The 11,638-nt window shown below is 52.7% G+C and overlaps 1 long non-coding RNA gene across 1 annotated transcript; it reads left to right on the top strand.

The window, feature by feature from the left end:
- The first annotated feature begins 6,276 nt into the window (after positions 1–6,276).
- LOC142434308 (uncharacterized) lies at positions 6,277–11,339 on the top strand. The gene is made up of 3 exons (XR_012781140.1): positions 6,277–6,733; positions 7,227–7,367; positions 11,075–11,339. It is a non-coding gene; the product is annotated as an uncharacterized LOC142434308 (long non-coding RNA).
- The last annotated feature ends 299 nt before the right edge of the window (positions 11,340–11,638 follow it).

Below are 11,638 nucleotides of genomic sequence, written 5' to 3'. Positions count from 1 at the left end.
GGCCTGGGTTAGCATGGGGTATTGATGGTTGAGGGTCCTGGAGTCTTTTTTTCCAGAGAAGGAGTCTCGGCCCCCTCGGGCCTGTAGGCTGATTCCCTGGGTCTGCTCCCACAGCCCCTCCCCCCAGGCCCCAGGCTGGAGCCCCTCCCTCTGTAAGCGGCCAGCCCTGCCATCTGGGAGAGCGGGCGATGCCACCTGGGAGGGGCCCAGACAGGTCCCAGAAATGGCAGGATGAGTACGTCTCTCACAGGCCCCGGGCTGTGGGACAAGACCTGGGCTGACCTTGCAAAGCCCAGAGTGGGCCCTGGCTCCCACCCTAGCTCCCGCAGGACCTTGGGAAGCTCCCTTTATGGCCACCTTCAAAGAATCAGCACCAGGGACAGGCGGTTCTGAGCTACCGGACCATTCCTGGTCTGAAGGCTCTAGCCTGAGGCAGCCTCAGAGGATTGCCGCAAGACAGCCCCTTTTCAGAGCCCTCTTCCTCTTTGGGGGCCTCTCTCTGAACTCAGGGAGTCTTTTTCACCCCACCATCCAAACTTAGCCCCCCTCCTCTCTTTGTCAGACTAGCTGGCAACATGGTTTGAGGTGTCACCCCCTCCCCGACCTAGGAGGAAGGACCCCTAGAGGGCTGGCCCACAGGGAGGGACAGGCCCCATGTCAGCAGGTGGGGAGAGGAGTGGGAATCTGTACTTCCACACAGGCAGCGTTATAGCCACTGTGGCTGGGTGGACACGGGCCAGGTAGAAACTGACCGTGGGGGCTGTAGACCCAGCCAATCTAGTCCCTACCCTGGGCCTAGCCTTTGGGTCTACAAAAAATGACTTGACAGGGGAGACTTCTGACCCCGAGTTTCACAAGTTGGAAGGAGGATAATTCAGCGTCCGCAGCCCAGGGCTAACTCCTGTGGGGCAAAGGTCAGATCGGCCTCCTCTGTCCAACCTTTGTCGTCAATTCTGACACCAACCGTCCACCCACAACGCTCTCTACTCCACTGGGTCTGGAAATTAACTGCAATGGCCACAGAACTCACAGGTCACCTTCATGAGGACGAGGCTTATTCAAGAAGTAACTGGGTACACTTCAGGATCAGAAATGGCTCTGGATACAGTGCTTCCTTCAAGATAGCCTCTTCTCAGACACGCCCACCACGCCATCTCTAGCCCATCAGGCTCTCTAGCTGACCGCCCGGCTGAGCAGATCCTGCTGCCCCCCATTTCCTGGCACCGTCTCTCGCTGTCCCCAGTGTTACAGCATTCTGTCTCCTGGGTCTAGGAGGTTCCCAGCACAGTGACTCTGCTCTTCTTGACTCCCTGCTGTGCTCCGGAACAACGAGGAAAACAGATGACACCCTCCCTCAGAGTTCCATCCACCATATTTGCATGGCCCCACCCCTACAAGGGTGCCATGCACCTTATTTGCATTATCAGCAAGCTATCCAATCCCCCTGGGGAGCACAAACACCTCATTTGCATACTCCCACGTGGCCCTGTAGTGGAAGTTACGAAAGGTATAGGTAGAAGAGCCACATTAAGTCACATTACACTATGATGTGGTGTCTTCACGCCTCACCCACACCACACAGGTGAATGGCGGACACACCTCTAGGGAAGAATGACCTTGCATACATTTGAATCCGTGGCACCCAGAACTCAGATTCATTTCGTATTCATTTTCCGCCCCACTCAAGGCAAAGCGGCCCCTCACGACTATTAGACGATGCATTCTGAGGGATAAGGGCACGCCCCACTGTTCTGCCCACCGGACACAGAAACACAAACCCACTACCAGCAAGCCAATTCCGAGTCAGCGACCCTTCAGTGGGCTTCAAGACTGTCCATCTCTCCAGAAGCAGACAGACTCCTCTTTCTCCCGAGGAGCAGTGTGCGGGTTTTATCTGTCGGCAGTGTAGTTCGCAGCCCGCTGCCTAGCCCACAGGGCTGGCCGGGGGTCTTTCAGAGTCTGTGCCTCAGAAAGATTCTGACAAATGGGTTTGCTGCCCGCAACCAGCTACAGTCCAAGCTGAAGCCAGGATGGCACACTGTCTCCGGGTTGGGAGGGCTCTTACAGATCAGAGGAATCCCACTCCTGAGTCCCAGGACAAGCCCCCTGACGACCAGATTCTGGCTAGGCAGGCCAGTGAAGGCTAGGACGTTGTTTGATGACTGGCTTTCCATCATTTTTAAATAAGCTAACAAATTCTTGTTATAAAATAATTTTTTTAAGTCAAGAATAGAAAGTAGAACCCTTTCACCCACACGCAGGAGTCCGCAGCTGTTCCCGGCTGGGCATGCAGCTGCTTTCCGGCATTTTTCCGCTGATGCAGAAACAAAAAATAATAATCTTCCACACAAAACACAAACACACTTCGCCTGCTGTCATTCCTCTGTGTGCGTGTCTGCGGAATGGGCTGCAGATGGCATCTCTGGCCAGAGGGGGTTGCTTATGGAACATGTGGGTCTTTTCTAGGGAGACGATTCTGCTTAAAGCATGCTCATCAAAGAAAACGGGGCATCCCGTCAAGACCCACAAAACATCCAGCGACCATCCAGAGAAAACCACATCTGGCATTTGGGCCGTTCAGTTCAGTGTCTCGTTTCCACCACCCGTCTGTCGGCCTGGGGTGTCTTGTGGGTGGCTGGGATGCTGGAAGCCATGCCACTGGTGCTTCGAATTTCAGCAAACCCATCTCCTGTGGTGGATGGTGTCAGCAGAGCGTCCAGACGGAGACAGACGAGGAGGAGGGGCCTGATGGTGTTTTCCAAAGCTGGCCAATGGAGGGGAACCCCCTGGACCACATCAAAATCTTGCCCAGTATAGTACTGGAAGATAAGCCCCCTCGGGTGGGGGGATTCACAATACTCTGTAGCCGCCGCAATGACCCATCAGCAAGGGTGACGATGGGGCGGGACCAGCACCCTTTTATTCTGTTGGGCAGTGGGGCTTCAGAAAGTATGCGGGGAAAGTACATGTCCTTTCCATTCCATTTTTCCATGGACTCGATTCCATTTTCGACGGACTGATCATAAGCTGGCACCAACTTAATGACAACCAACAACTACATAATTTATTTAGCAAAAACTGAAACACTCACCCTCTTGTTCCACACCTGGGTGTTTGTTTGCTTGGTTTTTTGGCCTGGCTTGTTTATTTTGTCATTTAATAGCAGATTGGCTTGTGCTAAATAGTCCTCTACAACACCTGTTTAGTACAATAGGGGTAGTTGACTTTGGATGATGTGAATCCTGCTTCTCCGGACCCCATTGTGTAGCCGTTGACTTGAACCTGACTGCTCTCGGGTGTGATCTTGGCCTACTTCTCTCTTTCAGGGACCAAAGGCGCTGGGGTGACTGTGAGCCCAGCTACCTCCACTGGTCCTGAGCCGAGACCCCGGTGCTCCCGTGATGGGCGCCCAGCCCCCCTGCAACTTCTCCAGTGCTACTTACTGGTGCTGTGAGTAGATGCTGGCTCTTCCCAGGGCTGCCTGCTGCCAGCGTGAGATTCCCGTGGGGTGGGTGGGTGGTGGTGTGGGTGGACCTGAGGCTTGGGTGGTCCTGACTGTGAGATCAGGGAGGTGTGTGAGCCTAAGGGGGGAAAGGGCAGTGCACCTCACCCTGCGTGTGGCCACCATATTCCCGCGCTGATAGGACCGGGGAAGGGACAGGTTCGGGAGGGAACCAGGGCCCTTGAAAGTTTTCCAGTTCTGCGCCTTGCAGCTCAAGCCCGGAGATTTGTGGACTAAATCGTGTGGGATGAACTGTCGTCTTGGCAAGACGCTTCTCCAGTGGGAGTCTTCATCTCGCCCCACGGCTCCCAGGGCACTTTCTTGACTCCAGAATTCTCTCTTCAGGATCCACATTTCCAAATGCTCTCTCATCTCTCACAATCCCTTGTCATTTGCTGAGTCAAACAGCGTTTGGTCTGTTGGCTCTCGCGATGCACGTGATGCACGGGGCCTTATGTGGGGCGTCACCACATAACAGCTCTCATTTGCCACCCCCTCACAGTAAGCCCTAGGAGGCTCCATTCTCATGCCACCAACGTCCATAGTCGGGGTGATTTTCCAATTCCATGGGAGAGCTCGGGTTTGCACCCAGGGCTGCGTGACGCCCAAACCCACATGCGTAGTTTCCAATCCCACGCCACTCTGTGAGGTGTGCTGGGGTGACATTCCTCTTGTTGTAGTAGAGGAAACGGAGGCCGAGGAGGAGCTGCCATCCTCCAGGTCCCTCAGCCTGCCCATGGCGGGCCTAGGGAGGCCAGGCCCGGGTCTCCCAGCCCACCTCACCCAGCACTGGCTAAGTTTCCTAAGGGAACACCATTGAACCAGAAGCAGCTGCTGGCTGGAGTCAGAGGGCTCCCAGTGTGGGTGTGGGGCAGTTGGGGGAGGAGACTGAGTTGGTTCAGACCAGCTCAGCTTGGGTCTTGATACTTCCTGCTAGGAGGTTTACTGCTTTCATGGCTGCGTGAGCGTCAATCCGCAGGTCGGGCAGTTTGAAACCACCGGCAGCTTCTCGGGAGAAAGACTGGGCTTTCTACTCGTCAACAGTGACAGTGGAGTTTCTCTGAGGCAGTGCGTTTGGTGTTGTCTTTTTAATCCCAGCAAGAAGAGGAACCCTGGTGGCGTAGTGGTTATGCGATGGGCTGCTAACCACAAGGTCAGCAGTTTGAAACCACCAGCCTCTCTGAGAGGAAAGATTGGGCTTTCTACTCCTGTAAAGAGTTACAGCCTCGGAAACTCGCAGGAACAGTTTGGCTCTGTTCTATAGGGTCACTATGAGTCGAGTTCAGTTGGGGTTTTTACCCCAGGAAGATGGGCTACGTCCCATTAGACTGTATCCGAGGCGGGTCAGAACTCATCCTTGTGCATGTAGATGGGTGCAGACTGTCTGTTAATGAAAGCTACGTGGTATCTCCTCCTAGTGTTAGGAAGCTCCTCCCCACCAGGCAGCCGGCCACAGTGCTCACTGGAAGCCACACATCTTCGCCTGCATTCGTGTGGTTGACTCACTTTTAAGACGCATCAGTGTGCACTGCTCACTTCAATACGCATGTGTTTCCACACATTATGGAGATTCTTAATCAGTCCATCTTGTTGATATTGTACTCTCCCTGCCATCAAATCCATTCTGACACCTAGTGATCCTGTGGGACAGGATAGGACGGACATGTCCCTGTGGGCTTCCCAGACTGTCATTCTCTAGAGGAGCAGCAAGCCTTTGCTGTCTCCCAAGGAATGGCTGGTGATGTGGACCACTGACCTGGAAGAGAGCAACCCAGCCCCTAACGGCTCCCCTGCCAGGGCTCCATACGGCATTGTGCCCGGCATGCTGGTGCCCACTGTGTGACCCACGAGAGTCCTAATAAGAAATATTGCTGAAAGGGGTCACTCGGATTTCACATTAGAAAGGACATTTGATGTCTAGAATCTTAAAAAAATTTTTTTCCTAATGAACGGAGGTAAAGACACAACTGAAAATGGTTACAGTGAGAAGTGTTGGCTTTAGGCAAATCCCAGGGGACAGAAAGGGGACCTGTGGGGGCCTCCCTGCTGCCTGCACCCCAGTCTCACCATGCTCTCTCCCCTTCTTCCCCTCTTTCAATCCCCTGCCCAGCAAGTCCTGGGGCGGGCTGTGGGGAAGAGCAGGGCCTGCCCCAAACCAAGGGCCTGGGTGGGGAGGAGGTGCCTCCCAGAGGAGAGGGTGCCAGAGCTCAACCCTCAGCAAGAGGGCCCCTCCCGCTGAGAGGAAGCAGCACGTGAAAGGACCAACTTCAGCAAACCCGAGCCCCCCCACCTCCATGGAGTTCATTGCGACCCCTATCGGGGTTCCAAAGCTAAACCTGTAGGAGAAGGGCCGCCTCCCCCTTCCTCCTGCAGAGCAAGCAGCTGGTGCTTTTGAACTGCTGACCTGTGTCCTAGCAGCCCCCTGGAGAAGCCACAATGCCACCAGAGTCTGAGCACGCTGGGTGGCCGGCGGGCAGCGGCTCGCCTGGCAGAATGGTGTGAGGGGGAGGACAGCAGGGCTGAGCTGGGCTCTGTGGGGCCTTCCTCAGGCACAGGCGCGGTGGCTTTGAGCAGGGGTGGGTTTTGGGCCTATTTGTGTGCACTGGGGCAAAGTCAGAGGTGGGGAGAGTGCAAGGGGATGGGGGAAGGTGTGACAGGAGGAAGGGGGTGCCCCCCCCCCCCCGGCCCTGGATGGGAGCAGGGAGGAGCCAGGGCTGCCCGGCAGTGCTGGTGTTGGTTCAGGATTGCATCACGCAGTCTCAGGGAGGCCCCCACTTGCTTCCGAGCACCCGGAGGACCGGGAGAGTTAGACTCCTGCTTCCGCACACGCACACTCATGGGGACCCCTGGTGGGAGGGTGCTCTCTGCCTGTGTGACAGCCTGCTCCACTGCTGACAATGAGGAGGAGGAGCTCTTTCCTCAGCTGGGTACCTGGTGTCCCCGCTGGTCTTCACCCTGCCCTCGGGGACCCTTTCCCCAGGACAACCCTTGACAGGTCCTCTGTTGACACTCCCCAGGGACCTCGGCCCTTGGTCCACTGGAGCATTGGAGTCAGCCACTGGCGTTTGTGGAAAGAGGGCCAGCCTGGCTGTGAATCTTGGCCCTCCTCGATGGCAGCAAGGGCCTTGGGCAAGTCTTTGTACCCCACCAGACTCGGTTTTTCCATCCAGAAATTAGGGACAAGGCCTGTGGCACATGGTCGCCATGAGCACCACATGGGTCAAAACCGTAGTAAGAACAAATGGCAGCCGGCATGCATCGAGGGGCTACCAGGCATTGGCTCATTGGGTTGGCTTGGGTACTTGGCACACAGTGAGCGTTTGCAACAGGTCTGCTGCGAAGCATGTGGATAGCAGGAAGTGGAGGACAGCATGTGGACCTGGGTTCAAATCCTGCCTCTGCCTCTTGCTCCCTTCTCACCTTAGACACGCCTGCCTCTCTGCCTCTCAGCGTCTCCGTCTGGTCACCGAGAAGGGACGTGGTGATGCTATGACCACTTCTCTCCACTTGAGTCCCCCTTCTAGGACACCATGTCCTAGGGGAGGACACTGGGGAGGACACCATGTCCACAGAGCCTAGTCTTTGCCTCTTAGCCTGTCTGTGCTGTGGCCCCCCCTTGGCCCAGGGCTGCCCCCCACCCCCGCAAGTGTGTGGGCCATGCCTGCTGGGGACAGGGCACAGCTTTCCCTCTGGTCCTGCCTGACACCACCATCCTTTTGACCAGATGTGGGCGGCTTGCAAGAAGAGGTCATCGCCATCCCGGTCCTGCTCTCCTCGTCCACCCTGCTGGTGGTCAGCCTCATCTTATGGAAGACGTGCCGCCGGTGGTCCCGGGTCACCCACGCCAGCCCGGCATCCCTGTGAGGTAGGCTGCCACCGCGCCACACAGGCAAGGAGGGTCCATTCGCATCTTGTTTCATTTCCTTATACGCAGTGCATAAGGACAGCCCAGTCATGTCTGTCATGTTGCCTAAAGTTTGACATCTGACCCAGAAGAGAAACTCTCAATCTTTAAGGGCAACACAGGGGGTGGTGTGCACAGCCCCGGATAAAGCCTTGCGGGGTCTACACCCATGGTGCGTGCCCTCAGTCTCCCTGGTCCTGCCCAGGTTCTATTCCGCAGAATCTATTGACTGTTACTCACCAACCCGGAGAGGCAGAAGGCCCTGCTCAGAGGCCACCGTGACCACTCACTGCCGCCCCCCCCCCACCCCGGCCTCCCTGGGATCCCCCATCTAGTGAGGTCTCCACAGGGAGTCTGGCTGGTCCTCCAGGGGGGAGGGTAGCATCCCTAGTTTCACCCTGGCTGGGATGTGGCTTATGACATTATCTAAGGCCTTAGAATTTCCCACTTCCTTCATCTGTAAAAACTCCTTATTGTGATTGTTGTGATGTCCCTCACTGGACCCAAACTCACAGCCGCCCACGTGCAACAGACCGAGCGCTGCCTGGGCTGCGCCAGCCTCACGGCTACTAGCCCCCAGGGTGGCAGCCACTGGGGTCCTTCCATCTCGTCCAGGGTCTTCTTCCTTTTCGATGACCCTCTACTTTACCAAACATGGTGCCCTGCTCCAGGGACGGGGGTCCCTCAGGATGGCATGCCCAGAGTGCACGAGAGGAAGTCTCACCATCCTCATTTCTAAGAAGGATTGTGGCTATGCCATTCTAGCACGTCTTTCTTCACTCTTCCGGCAGTCCATGGTACAGTCAATATTCTCTGCCAACACCATCACTCAACGGCATCAATAATTTTCCGTCTTGCCCAGATCTCATACACTTGTGAGGAGACTGAAAATACTAGAGCTTGGGTCAAATACACCTTCATCTTCAAAGTAACATCTTTGCTTTTTAACACTTTAAATCAAGATTGTGCATTGGATTTCATTTCGTGATAGCTGCTTCCATGAGTGTTGATTGTGGATCCAATGGAATGAAATCCTTGAAGAGAGCTTATCATGGTGTTACTTTCTGGCCCAGTTGTTGACATTTTTGTTTTCTTTACGTTGAAGTGCAATCCATACCGAAGGTGACCGTCTTTGATCTTCGTCGATCAGTGCTGGAAGTCCCCTTCACGTCCAGCAAGCAAGGCTGTGTCCCCTGCAAACTTGTGTTAATGAGTCTTTCTCTAATCCTGATGCTGTTCTTCCTCACATCGTTCAGTTTCTCGGATCATGTGCTCAGCATACAGTTAATAAGTACGGTGAAAGGATGCAACCCCACGGCCTGCCTTCCTGGCTCTAAGCCTTTCAGCATCCCTTGTTCTGTTCAACAACTGCGTCTTGGTCTGTGTACAGGTTCCACATGAGCGCAGCGAAGGGTTCTGGAAACCTGTTCTTCACACAGTTATCCATAATTTGTCCTCATCCACACAGCCCAATGTCTGTGCATGGGCAACACAAAACACAACACAGCAGCGTCTTCCGGCTTTCTCTGCTTTCAGCCAAGATCCATCAGATGTCAGCAATGGTATGCTTCACTCCTTGCCCGGCTTCTGGAGCCAACTTGAATTTCTGGCAGTTCTCTGTCCATGTACTGCTGTGACCGTTTTGAATGATATGCAGCAGAATTTCACCGCATGTGATATTAGTGCTATCGTTAGATTATTTCCACATTCTATTGGCTCACCTTTCTTTCGAGTGGGTACAAACATGGATCTTTTCTCATAGCCGGGGGCTGTCCTCTAAGTTTCGTGGCACAGATGCATGAGAACTCCAGTGCCACATCATTTCTTGAAGCATCTTAGTTGACATTCTCTGTGACCTTGTTTTTCCCCATGCCTTCGGTGCCACTTGGATTTGGCCCTTTAGCTCGCTGGTTCTTGATCCTATCTTACCTCTTGAAATAGTTGAACCTGTTATTTTGGTACAGGGACTCAGTGCATTCCTTCCATTTTGTTTAATACCCTTATGTATCACTCAATAATGTGTCATTGAATCTTTCAATATTACAACTCAAGCCTTGTTTTTTTTTCCTTCAGTTCTTTCACCTTGACTGTATTTTTTTTCCTTTTAAGATTTTCTAACTTCAGATCTTCACACATTTCACATTTTCCCCTTTTTTTTCATGTATGATGTTCTTGATGCCATTCCACAGCTTGCCTAGGTTTTGGCCAGTGGTATTCAATTTGTCAAATATATCCTTGAGCTGATCTCTATATTTAGTTAGAATGTACTCACGTTTGTATTTGAACTCTTGTAAACTTGTTTGAAGTTTCTTCAGCTTCAACTTGAACTTGCACGAGCAACCAATGGAGTGTTTCACAGTTGCCCCGACCTTGCACTGTATACATTGAGCTTCTCCCTTGTCTCTTTGCACAGATTTGATGCATTTGATTCTTATGTGTTCCATCACCCGAGGTCCATATGTTTAGTTGCAATTTGTTATTGAAAAAAAGGTATTTGCATCGTGTAACTTGATGGTCATGAAACATTTTAAAATGAAATCTCCACATCATTTCTATCCTCAAGGTCACCCTTTATTGCTGCTCATTTTTCTTCTTTGTTTCCAACTTTCACATTCCAATCACCATTCGTTATCATGCATCCTGAGTGTATACTTATTCCATGGGGAAAGAGAGACTTGGAGCCCCTGACAGAGAAGGCCAGAGCCAGAAGAAAACTTCCTGGGCCCCAGGCCCTGTGCAGCCGGGGACATCTCCGAGGAAGCTCCTGTTCCAAGAACAGAAACAGCCCAGAATTCTTAGCCCTGCCATAAAACCCCCGGACAGTTACCACTGCTCTACAATTGCACGGTCTGTGCCCTGATTTCCATTCCAGCCACACAGCTCACACGTGGTACCCAAGCATCTCCCATAGGCCAAGCACGACAGAAGGTTGGCTCATAAGGATGGATAAAACACAGAAGTGGGCAGAACGGGATAATAGAAGTGCTTGCCCGGATACAGAGGTCTGTGGGGGCATGGAGAAGGGGCAACTAATCACATGCATCAAAGAAGAGAGTTAGAAGAAACTTCCAAGAAGTGGCACCTAACCTGAGACCCAGTGGGGGATTGGGAGCTTGTTGGAAGGAAGGAGGGGAAGAACATTCCTGGCAGAGGGAAGAGAAAGGACAGTGTGAGAGATGCGGCTCTTTACGCAAATAAAGTTTTATCAAAACACAGCCACTTTGATTCACCTGTGTATCGTTTTAGGTGACTCATATGCTTCACTGAGTCATGGAATGGTTGCAACATGGGATCTATAGCTCATAGAGCCTAACAGATTTACTGTCTGGTCGTTAAAGAGTTTGCTGACCCTGAGGAGGTCAAGATCAGAAGCTACCTTTCAGGAAGCATGGTGGCTGCAGGTGTGGCAGTGGTGGTGGCGGCAGTTAGGTGGCAGAAAGTTGGTTCTAATGCATAGCGACTCCATGTACCAGTCACGTGCCCTCTTCACACTGTTGCGATGCTTGAACTCCCTGCTGCAGCCTCTGTGCCCGTCACCTCTGAGAAGGCCTCCCTTGGGAGGGCAGGGATGGGAACCTGCTCTGGGCAGCTCGCTGGCCCTCCTGCATTGACCCAGCTCGCTGGCCCTCCACACCTGATCTGAATGGAACTAATTTCTCTCTTCCCAGGAATTTGGAATCCGGAATGCAAGACCCAGAAATGGGGCTGAATCATGATCATGTCTGTGAACCTGTGCTGCAGAGATTCTCAGAACCAACCCTGATCTACTCGAGACTGATCAACAACCCCTTCAATCCCGATGGCCCTTGCGATCAATCCCCCAAACTTTTCATTTTAATTTCTCTTCAAAGTCAGTTTTTGCTGCTTGGAATGAAAGGGGGGCGGGGAGCTAAAATAAAAGCTGGGCGGGAGATAAATGTGATGGGAGGACACAGGCCTTAGTCAGCAGGGTCCAATAAAAGTCACGTGTAGAATTTTAAACTTTCTTGTCGTCACATTAAGTAACAAGAGCTGAGCAAACTTCATTTTAATAATATATTTTATTTAACTCAATCTATCCCAAATACCATTTGGGTAGGTAGTAAATATCTTTTAAAACTTTCATGAGCTTTTTGAAGCCATTCATTTGTTCTACAACTTTGCAGTCTGGGGTGTGTTTTACACGAGCCAAATCTCAAATGCTCTGGAAAAAGTGACAAGTCCTTCAAGAAGTCCAAGTCAGAAAATCACAT

The sequence above is a fragment of the Tenrec ecaudatus genome, chromosome 1 (assembly GCF_050624435.1).
Source record: "Tenrec ecaudatus isolate mTenEca1 chromosome 1, mTenEca1.hap1, whole genome shotgun sequence".
NCBI lineage: Eukaryota > Metazoa > Chordata > Mammalia > Afrosoricida > Tenrecidae > Tenrec > Tenrec ecaudatus.
Note: the sequence above shows the minus strand (reverse complement) of the source record. Positions and strands in the feature narration are given on the sequence as shown.